General features: G+C 43.6%; 1 pseudogene; it reads left to right on the top strand.

The window, feature by feature from the left end:
* Nucleotides 1-247: 247 nt before the first annotated feature.
* LOC147328436 (uncharacterized) lies at nucleotides 248-882 on the top strand (annotated as a pseudogene).
* The last annotated feature ends 10,084 nt before the right edge of the window (nucleotides 883-10,966 follow it).

The following is a 10,966-nucleotide window of genomic DNA, read 5'->3' as shown; positions in this document are numbered from 1 at the left end:
GCTTTGGCAAATTCCAGGTAGAACAACAGAGTTCACATGGTTTAATTTAAAATACAGTGGACTTGTCATTGTCCCGACTTACGAAATTCATTCGTTCCCGAGGGTCTCGTTTGGCTCTCGGCGAAGGCAGTCACACTTTTCTCCTCTCCTCCTTCCCCTTATCTTCCCTGCTTAGCCTCTTGTGTCCTTGTCTTGTCTCGTGTGTATTACTTTCCCTGGAACACTCTCTCACAGTCTGTTCTCTAAAACCTAAAAGAGAATTATGGATTTGATCAGCTGGTCTCTGAATGCAATTGACACCCTTTTCTCAACGAGAAGTCTAGGCTCGGGAGAGCCCGAGTGCCCTGGAGGGACTTTCCCTGCCGGATACACGATGGACAGGTGGCAGAAATGGAGGATCGTGTGCCTGGCGGGACTGTCGATCGAGGACGCTGAAGATATCTACCTATTCGGAACCATGATAACAGGGTTCTTGCTGATCGGAGCTGGCTTGGCCCTGGTTTATCGGAGAATTAAGAAAGCGGAACCGGCTGTTCAAACCCCCCCAAGGCTGCCCGCTGGGATTGAAATGATGGGACAAGGCGCGACTTCTCAGAATGGGCTCACTGAGTGCAGCATGGTTAAGACCTTGGAGAAGCCGTGAATACTCAGAATAATACCTCTGAGCGTATATTGGATTACATCAAGGAGAACTCCACTCAGAATATCACCTCTGAGCGAAAGTTGGATTACATTGTGGAACAGCTCACTGCAGTCGTGAGTTCTCAGAATCGGCTCTCTGAGCACAAGAATGACAAGACCACGGAGTGCAAGTTTGATAACATCATGGAGAAGCTCGCGGCTCTCCAACGGGAGATTGAGAGACCAGTTTCGGAGTGTTAAAGAACAGCTTTGAAATTCTCATGAGCTGTTCGCATAAAAGAAAAATCAACAACATCAGCATCATAATGCGGATATCCCCTCGGCGCCAGCTGTGGGCTCAAGGCTGGAGCCGAACAAAAACTCCCTGATAGCGACTGTGTTTTGACTGTTCTTCCCACTCTATGCAAGGCCACCTGGATTGGCTGGTAGACTGTTTACTTAGGCTGGTAGGGCGAAGGACACTGTCTCAGCTGAACTATGGACACGCACACACATACACTTACACTGATAAGCACTCACTCATCCCCCTTCCCCTTCCAACGCCTGCTTGTTGCCTCCTGGGAACACGAGGCGGGTCTTGGACCGCGCTGGAGAGACGGCGCAGTGGCAGGATGGCTGCTGTGTTGCCTGGGATTACTTCTTATCCCCTACCCAACCCTGTTGCTGGTCACGTGCTCTATAATGTTGTACTGTGGACATTTATGTGCTTTCTATGCAGAGGAGTTTTTTTGTTTCCTGTTCTCATGCTGTCCTCCTATAGCCCAGCATGAGTAGAGGTCTATTTTTTTCCTCTTGTACTTTCCCATTGTAGTGTGCATTTCAGTGGTTTTTCTGTAAGGCAACCGTTCTCTTTTTTTTTTTTTTTTTTTTTTGGCCTGTCCCGTTTGGCTCTTTTGCCATCAGAATTGTTGTCTAAAGGCAAAGAAAGATGCCCAACGGATTTACTTTACCAAACTGACCATCCCAGCCTTGCCGTAATGGTCCATTTGATTCACCTTTTATTGTTTATTTTATTTTCACTTACTGAATACGGGACAGACTTGACTGGGGGAAAGAAGGGGAGAAAGAAAGAGGGAAAGAGAAACAGCTGAGAAGAGGGACGGGGGAGAAGGGCAAAAGACAAAAACCAACAGAACGGGCAGAGAAAAAAAAATGCATATATCAATCACCTGGATCACCTGCTGAGAAAGAAAAAAGAAAGCAAGCAGAAGAGAACAAGAGTAATAGAATAGACAACATCACAATGATATATGGGAATATGACAGTAAATACTAAATGTTAAACATTATTGTGCAGCACATAAGATCAACAGAACACAGTGTGCTTTGAGGTAGGAGCCAAAAAGGGTGTAGTTTGTGGGTGTGATCACCCGTGTGTACACCTGTGAGCATGGACGCGCTTGTTTTTTAAAAGGTTCCTTCATGTAATAATCTGCTAGAGGGTGTGGGGGGGCCACAGCCCCGTCCTCCAGGGCGTGAAGCAGGTGTGGAGGAGATCAAAACTCCAGACATCCAGAGGCCCCCAGAACACAAGAGACCAAGGAAGACCAACAGAGGGGCAGCCACGCCACTGTCCCAGAAAGAGCTGAGGAGAGTCCCAGATGAGGGCTCACTCAGCAGCCGCGGAGCAGAAGCCAGGGGGAGTTGCAGTGACGCGCCCGTGAGCTCCGCCGGCAGCCAGCTGCGCCTGAGTGACCGAGCCCCAGGCCGAGAGGCCGGGGGCACCCCACCTCCGAAGTGGCCCGAGCGAGCCCCAGGCTCCAGGCCCCGATAAGCGGCCGCCAAGGAGTGAGCCGGTGTGTACCTGGACGCCCATCCCCGGACACAAAGAACCACCAACGCACCGATGTCTGAGGGGTCCGCCACTGGCAGGGGAAGTGGTGGTAGGGGGAGATAGGCCTCCAAACATCCATTCCCACCCTCATGCTCTCATATGCACTTACTCCACACTCAACCAACGTGGAGACAGACATAAAGAGACATTGTACACACGATCACACTCCCCAAGCGTACTCTACAAACCGGGTCTAGGTGCCCCCGCCCCTGGAGGGGGGAACTGCACCCAGACCCAGGTGGTGTTTCCCTTTTCCCTGCGGTGGGGGGAGGCAGACCGCCCCGACTCCGCAGCAGCAGGAAGGCTCCACACTCCAGACCGCAGTCGGACGGCCAACTCCTCCTCCTAGTCCTAGCCCCCCTGCTCCAGCAGGTCGCAGAGAATGGGGGTGAGAGAAGACTCCAAACCTCCCTCCACCCGCTCATTGTAATGTTGATGCATGTGTGTTCTAAGGTGCATTTAAAACCCAGGAGGGCTTGGAGCTACCTGCCAGAGAGCAGCAGGTAAGCGCATGGTCCCTCCTGATAGCCCTCAATGTCTACGTGTATTTAAAATTGAGAGGTGGGCAACGATGCCAGGGGTGGGGTGTACACCCTGATGGTACTTTGGACTCCGTGTATCGTGCCCACCCCCAAGATCCTATATGTATGTGTAATGAGAGTGTGAGTAATGTGAATGTCTAAGTTGTGGGATAAAATTGAGGCAGAGGCAGCCAGAAGGGGACGGGGGACGGGGGGGGGGGGGGGGGGGGTAGCCTCCTCTGCACCCTGGTGACATACCCCCACTCCAAGGCCCTGCATGTGTGGGTGGTTGTGGAGGAGCGGGAAGAGGGAGGCAGCTGGAGATGGGGAGGGAAGGAAGGGAGGGGCAAGTGACCCCTCCCTGGGGCCAGCTCCCCTGCTGACCCCAGTAGGCACCCCCATACTCCGCGACCCGCCAGGGAAAGGGGGCCCAGGCCCATCCAGACCGGGCCCAGTGCAGCAGCGCCGCCCGGCCCCACAGAGCCCGGGACAGTCCACCCAACCCCACCACAGAGAAAACTGCACCCACCCCACCATCCACTCATCTTCCAGACTACATAAGACAATAAACACCCAGGCTGAGATCTTCCTCCACCTCTCCTGTATCTCCCCCTCCTGCAGAGGGAGCTCCTGAGGAGAGGAAAGCTCCTGCAAGATGTGACAATCTCCCCCACCAGTTGAAGAGCCCCCCAGGTGGCTCGACGCACCGGCGGCACCCTGCTCCAGGGCTGGGCAACCATGCACCCACCCGCCCACAACACACCAACCAGGACCCAAGCCCCCGAGGCCCGGTCCGGGTCCCAGCCCAGAGACGGAGCGCCCCCAGAACCTCACGCCCATCCCGGACCCACCCAGGGGCAGCCAGGCTACCAGGTCAGTAACCCACGTTCGTCAGCACAGACCCTCCCCTAGCCCCGCTGCACGCAGCCGCGAGGAAACAGTCACCTGAGAGCCAACAGATCCCCTAACCGGACATGACCGCTACCCCGGGTTGAGCCCCCCAAGGAAGATGCCTCCGGGGAACCCCCCGACGCCCTAAGCCTGTCCCTACCCCCACACCAATCACAACAGTGAAGGCGGGACCAAACTATGACCCCCCACCCCCACTAGGTGATGGAGCTGATCAAAGGAGCCCAGAGCAATTGATCTGATGTGGTGGCAGAGGCTGTATCAAGACTAATGTAATCTAATAGATAATTTCTATATTGGTTAGAATTAAGATTATTTTTTATTTTTCCAGTTCATGAGGACTGTTTTCTTGGCTATGCATAGGGCAGTGAAAACCATATGGGCGATATTCTTTTCTGAAGTGACATTATCTAAGCTGCCCAACAAACACACTAAGGGGGAAGTTGGAATGTTACATTTCAGACACTTCGATAAGTCTTCACATATCTCGCGCCAAAACTTCTGAACTGGTGGACAGAACCAAAGAGCGTGGATATAATTGTCCGGTGAATTGGTTTGGCAGTGTGAGCAGTTGTTGGTAGACGTAAAGCCCATCTTGAACATCCGATGACCTGTATAGTGCACTCTATGTAATATTTTGTATTGAATTAATTGAAGACTGGGATTTCTAATTAGATGAAAGGTTTTTAAGCAAATCTGAGACCAGAAGTTTAGGTCTAAGTTAACTGATAAATCCGCTTCCCATTTTGCAATAGGAAGTGATATTGATTCATCTGTTTTAGAAAGCATTCTGTATATTTTGGATAGTAATTTGGGGGGTTTAAGAGTAAGAAATTGAACCACACTTGGTGGTGTTTGTAGTTCAACTTGACCCGGTTTAAATTTCTTTTTTACTATGGATTTAATTTGTTGATATTCTAAAAATATTTTCTTGTTGATCCCATATTGTTTAACTAGTCCGTCAAATGAAATAAATTCTGTTCCTTCTAGTATATGTTCTAAATATTTGATTCCTTTATCACTCCAATCTGAAAAGTTTATCATATTATTGTTTTGTAATATGTCAGGGTTGTTCCAGATAGGTGTACGTTTGCATGGGATTAATGAAGACACCGTCAATTTTAGAAACTCCCACCATGCTGTCAGAGAAGAGCTGATGTTGATGCTTTTAAAGCATTCATGTCGTTGGATGTTTGAGCTGATAAATGGTAGGTCTGAGATCTCTAGATTATTGCAGAGTGCTTGTTCTACATCTAGCCAAGGTTCATCTAAGAGGGTGTGTTTTAGCCATCCTGAGATAAACTGAAGCCTGTTGGCTAAGAAGTAGTGCTGAAAGTTAGGCAGTTCTAGTCCTCCTTTATCCTTGGTCTTTTGTAGTGTTTTTAAGCTTATACGTGGGGGTTTATTTTTCCAAAGGAATTTGGACATACATGAATCTAGAGATCTGAACCAATCTTGTGGCGGTTTAGTTGGGATCATTGAGAATAAATAATTTATTTTTGGTAAGACCATCATTTTTATAGCGGCAACCCTTCCCATGAGTGATATGGGTAGACATTTCCATCTAGCCAGATCATCTTCTACCTTCTTTAAAAGTGGGATATGGTTTAATTTAGTTAGATCTGCAAGCTTGGGAGAAACATTAATACCTAAATATTTTATATTTCCCGATTGCAGTGGTGTAGAAGAGGAATTATGGAAGGAGCAATTAATCGGTAGGACTGTAGATTTTGACCAGTTAATTGAGTAATCTGATATTCTTGCAAAAGAGTTTATCAATTCAATCACCCCAGAGATATTGGTTTGTGAATTTTGGAGAAAGAGTAACACATCATCCGCATAAAGGCTGATTTTATGTTCCACGTTCTTGCATTTTATGCCCTTAATTACTGAATTCTGTCTAATTGCTGCTGCTAGTGGTTCAATAAAAATTGCAAATAGTGAAGGGGAGAGTGGGCATCCCTGCCTGGTGCCCCTCAAGAGACAGAAGCTGGAGGATGTCTGGTCATTTGTTCTAACACAAGCTGTTGGGGAATTATATAATATTTTTAACCAGTTTATGAAAGAGGATCCAAAACCAAATTTGTGTAAAGTTGCAAATAGAAATTTCCAGTTAACTCTGTCAAATGCTTTTTCTGCGTCTAAAGAGAATATTGTAGTTTCTAGGTTTTTACTGTATGAGTAGTCTATCAAATTAAGTAATCTACGTGTATTTGTTGATGAGTGCCTACCTTTTATGAAACCAGTTTGGTCAGGATGAATTAAGAGGGGGGTTATTTTCTCCAGTCTCTTTGAGAGAGCTTTGCAGATTATTTTAAGGTCTACATTTATAAGGGATATTGGACGATAGCTTGAGGGATATACAGGGTCTTTGCCTGGTTTTAGCAGGAGATTAATGTTTGCAGAATTCATATTTGATGGAAGTCTGCCCTTTTCTTTAATTTCCAACAACGTTCTGTAGAAAACTGGTGCTAGAATCAACCAGAATTCTTTGTAGAATTCTGCAGGAAAGGCAACCGTTCTCTGACTTGTATCCCCATGTGATGTCTGTGTTGTGTGTGTAAGGTCGGGGGGCAGGTTTATTCCACTGCAGGGCAACCTGCCACTGCATGTGGCTAATAAAATTTGAACTTGAACTTCCGTACGTCGAAAATTTTCGTAAGTCGAAGCACCTATTGCGCCTTGGCCTGGTAAATGGCCTGCATTTGTATAGCGCTTTTCTAGTCCCCAAGGACCCCAAAGCGCTTCACACTACATTCAGTCATTCGCCCATTCACACACACTGGCGATGGCAAGCTACATTGTAGCCACAGCTGCCCTGGGGCGCACTGACAGAGGCGAGGCTGCCAGACACTGGCGCTACCGGGCCCTCTGACCACCACCAGTAGGCAAACACGGGGTTAGTATCTTGCCCAAGGATATTTGGCATGCAGCCAGGAGGCAGCCTGGGATCGAACCACCGACCTTCTGATTATTGGCTGACCTGCTCTGCCACCTGAGCTACAGCCACGCCTTTTGAGTGAGGCGATGCTGAACGATAGGCTATAGGCTAATTGCTAACTAGAACAACAATACGTCATTCAAGTGGAACAGCAAAGCGCAACTACGAAAGCCAAGGGGTTGTCACATGATTCAGAAGGCATTGTGGGCATTCTGATCATTCTGGACTCGGCCAATCAGAGCCAGCGGATTTCGTAACGTGGGCATTTTGCTGTAACACGTGCAGAAATATTGCTGTTCAGTGCCTTTGTAACTTGAATTTTTCGTTTAACGGGGTATTCATAAGTCGGGGTTCCACTGTACACTATGTTGACGTACAGAGGCATTTTTTAATTATGTCATTGTCCGAATACTAATGGACCAAGTTGTAGCATGTTCACATGCCCATTAGTTCAGTAGCTCTTTTTTCTTTCATCAAACAAAAAAGGAAAATGACTGTACAAAAGGAAAGGTTGACTTAATGGTGGCGGTAGCTGAAAGGTCAGGAGATTTAAATTATGACAGTCCAGCCTACATTAATGCACACAGTGTAATGACTGTCTTCAGGTCTGTATCCTCATCCAGGAAATGTCTAAGCCTATTGTTGGCCTTTGTTTTGGGGGTGAGAGTGAACATGTATATTTAAGTGCTCGTGTCAATGTAATTTTTGTGTGCAGATGTGTGTGCTTTCAGAAGTATAGACATGCACATATGCATGCTGTGTGTGTGCTGCCACATCAAGACTACGCCTCAATAGACAGGCTACATACAGCTATTTACCCAAGGGTCAAATTAATTTAGGAGATTAAGAGGCTAATAAGCAAGGCTTGCTGCAATTAATGACTAAATAGAGATTGCTTCAATTAATGACTTTATGTATATTACATTCACTCCAAGGCCCACAAAGCAGAGATGGATTAAACTGCAAATTATTACCATTGAAAAGATAAATAGGATGCAGGCATAAATTACTGATACGTGTTCGTGCACGTGTGTGTGTGTGTGCGCGCGCGCGTGTGTGTGTGTGTCACTGCAGAGCTCTTCTATGAGGACAGCAGTATGCTTTCTGTGAAACATATCTATTAGGATTTTTTTTAAGTAAACATAACAGAGAGGTAAACAGCAGTATTTCCAAAACTGTTTAAAAAAATGAATGATGTACTCTGTTTAGCCTGTTTTGCACAGATACTGTACTTGTGCAAAATATCATCATGTTGTGGTTCCCAATTGTTTTCACATGGTAAACCATCATAGCCTTGCACGATTGCTCCAAGTACACCTTCTTCAACACAAAAGTGACTATTATTTAACAAACAGTAGAAAGTGTCAACGTGTCCACTTATCTGTCGGTTTTTAGGCCATTCGATTTAACTGTTTTAATAGTTTGCACCTTCATCTGCTAATTCCCCTTTATCCATACAGTTAGTTAACAGATTAAGCCATTAAACCCTTAGTCACATTTTAAAATAATATTTTATTTGTGCATTGTCTTTGGCTGTGATATTTAACAAAAAGTAAATATATAATTTGACATATGCATTACTCATCATTTTATGTAAATCTGGCATAACACTAGGTTTAAAATAATCATTTAAATAATACATTTATGTGTATATCATATTCATAATCAACTGAAATCAAACAGGAGCATGAGTTTCGAGACTGTTAGACATTCTTTCCTCTTGCATGTATGGCATATTCTCAGTTTAAAAAAGTACAACTTTTCTAATTGTATTGCTCAGTAATCTCAAACATTAGCCATTTCAAAACATGGCTCTCTTGGTATTTCTCAGATTTTTGACAAACAATTGTCTCCAATTGCATAATTTAAATTATATTAACCCAATAATACACAACCCGAGAGAGCCCATTTCCATAAATAGAAGCTTTGAAGTGAACTGAATGTGCCATCTGCTTTTTTTTTTTTTTTAAATAAACTGGTAAAATTGGTAAAAACAAACAAACACAGCATTAACAGGTTTGTCTGCATCGCACAGTTTGTGACACCAGGAACATAAAAGGTGATTCAGAAAGGTTGCAATATCTATTTTTTAACAGGAAGCTCAAAGTCTAATTAAACCTTTGGGTTTATTAAACTTTTAATTTAAAAACAAAAAGTAGCCTTTAATTGGAGGCCTATTCTGATCACGGTGAGCACTTTAATCTTGTTATTGTTCCAATATTTCACTGTTAATTTGCAGATGACATTTTCAATTTTATCTAATTATTTTTTTCATATCTGTTGCAAAGTAATAGCTGCCTTTCACCTTGTAATACTAAGACATCTCACAGCCAACATTAATGTTACAAAAGCAACTGCATCCTACATCTCTAATAAACAACTTTCTTCATATCTGGGTTGAGGAAATTCTGCCAACCTTCCATTCTCTTCATTATCTTGTTTTAGAGGTTTATGGTTTAACATTTGAAGGAGGAGCAGAATAGAAAGAAAGTGACTGAAATGAGCTCCCCACTCCTAGGGTCTACCATTGTTTGATTGTGGGTAGTAACTCAGACACCCAATTAAAACACAATTTTAAATGCAATGATTGCATGGCCAAAGACAAAAAATGCCATTGAGCAAGAAAAAGGTGACCTACCATGGTTTTAAATGGATTTAACTGCAGATCTCATACTATCCCTAAGAGTAAGTCCATATAGCCCTCAGAGAAACCTTATTTCTGCCTTTTTTGTCCACTGTCTTATTTCTGTCACCACATAAATACATACTAAATATCAATGGTACTAAAAGTAGCTGTGCATAATGTTACATCTGTGAAATGGTTATTAGTAAATTTTTCACCAATGGATAACATTTTATTTGTGAAGAAATTCATAAAGAGTTTATGTTAAAGGAATGCTTACCTCAGAGCTCTGACTTTTTTCATCCTGGCTACAGCGCTGAAGTTCTTATTTTGAAAATGAAGATGTTCTGCCTTTACAACACACTTTTTATAGAGCAACAAACTATTTTTCCACACTAAATAAGGAGCTTATAAATTGCTATAACCCCTCACATTTTTGTAAATATTTTATTATTTCTTTTCATAAGACAACACTGAAAATATGACACTTTGATACAATGTAAAGTAGTCAGTGTACAGCTTGTATAACAGTGTAAATTTGATGTCACCTCAAATAACTCAACATACAGCTTTATGTCTAAACTGCTGGCAACAAAAGCAACAAAACTTTACATTGTAAGTGTTATACCTTCAATGTTGTCCCATGAAGCTATCCGGTCGTTAAGTGATGATGTGACGAATCCTACTTCCGGGTCTAAAGTAGCCTGTGTTTAATATGGCTTTTGTGTTGTTAACATGTTTAATGTTTTGTATTTTCTTCTATTTAATCTCAAAAAGCTCCTAAAACAGTCAGTGATCACTGTTGACCTCCCTCGGCTTTTATTACCGCTAATAATTTATTTAAGCTCAGTTTTTAAAACCTTAGGATGTAACTACAGCCCAGCCCATGCAGCAGTATATGAATGACTAACCTCGTATTGAGGATGAATTATCTCAGTTCTCCTGGCTGAAGTTTGGTCTTTTTACAGCATCCTGCCATGTGATTACATTTGTTCGTGACCACCGAGAACACTCACGTTAACTTTTATCGAGTGGAAAAAAAGTTAGCTTGTTTATATTATGCTGTGTCGCTAGCACATCATTATATACCAGCTAGCCAAACTTCAGTAACCCTACAAATGTCACTGCTGTTTAGTTTTCTGTCTTCATTTATGTTGTAAGTGATAACATGGAGTGAACCACCACTCACAACCAGTAGCACTTTATATAGCCTCTGTAGAAATTATCCACATATCTCACTTATCTTAACTGCACTACTGTATAGCTCTGTGTAAATAAGCATTCTGTACATACGATAATTTTTAACCCTACAACTGTTTACAACTTGCATAGTTCCCATTTCTGTATAGCTGTATATCTCAAATTTCTGTAAAGTTATTTATTTCATATTCTGTATAGTTTTTCATATTTATATCCTGTTCATAGCCTGTACATAGCTTGTACTCACTACAGCCTGTACATACTTATAGTTATAGAATATTCACAACATACTTCATA

Source organism: Aulonocara sp. 'chitande type north' Nkhata Bay, linkage group LG6, assembly GCF_057382095.1.
Source record: "Aulonocara sp. 'chitande type north' Nkhata Bay isolate Kocher_YH1m ecotype deep benthic linkage group LG6, A_spYH_male_GT1.1, whole genome shotgun sequence".
In the NCBI taxonomy this organism is placed as follows: domain Eukaryota; kingdom Metazoa; phylum Chordata; class Actinopteri; order Cichliformes; family Cichlidae; genus Aulonocara; species Aulonocara sp. 'chitande type north' Nkhata Bay.
The sequence above is the reverse complement of the archived record's forward strand: the minus strand, read 5'-3'. Positions and strand labels throughout refer to the sequence as shown.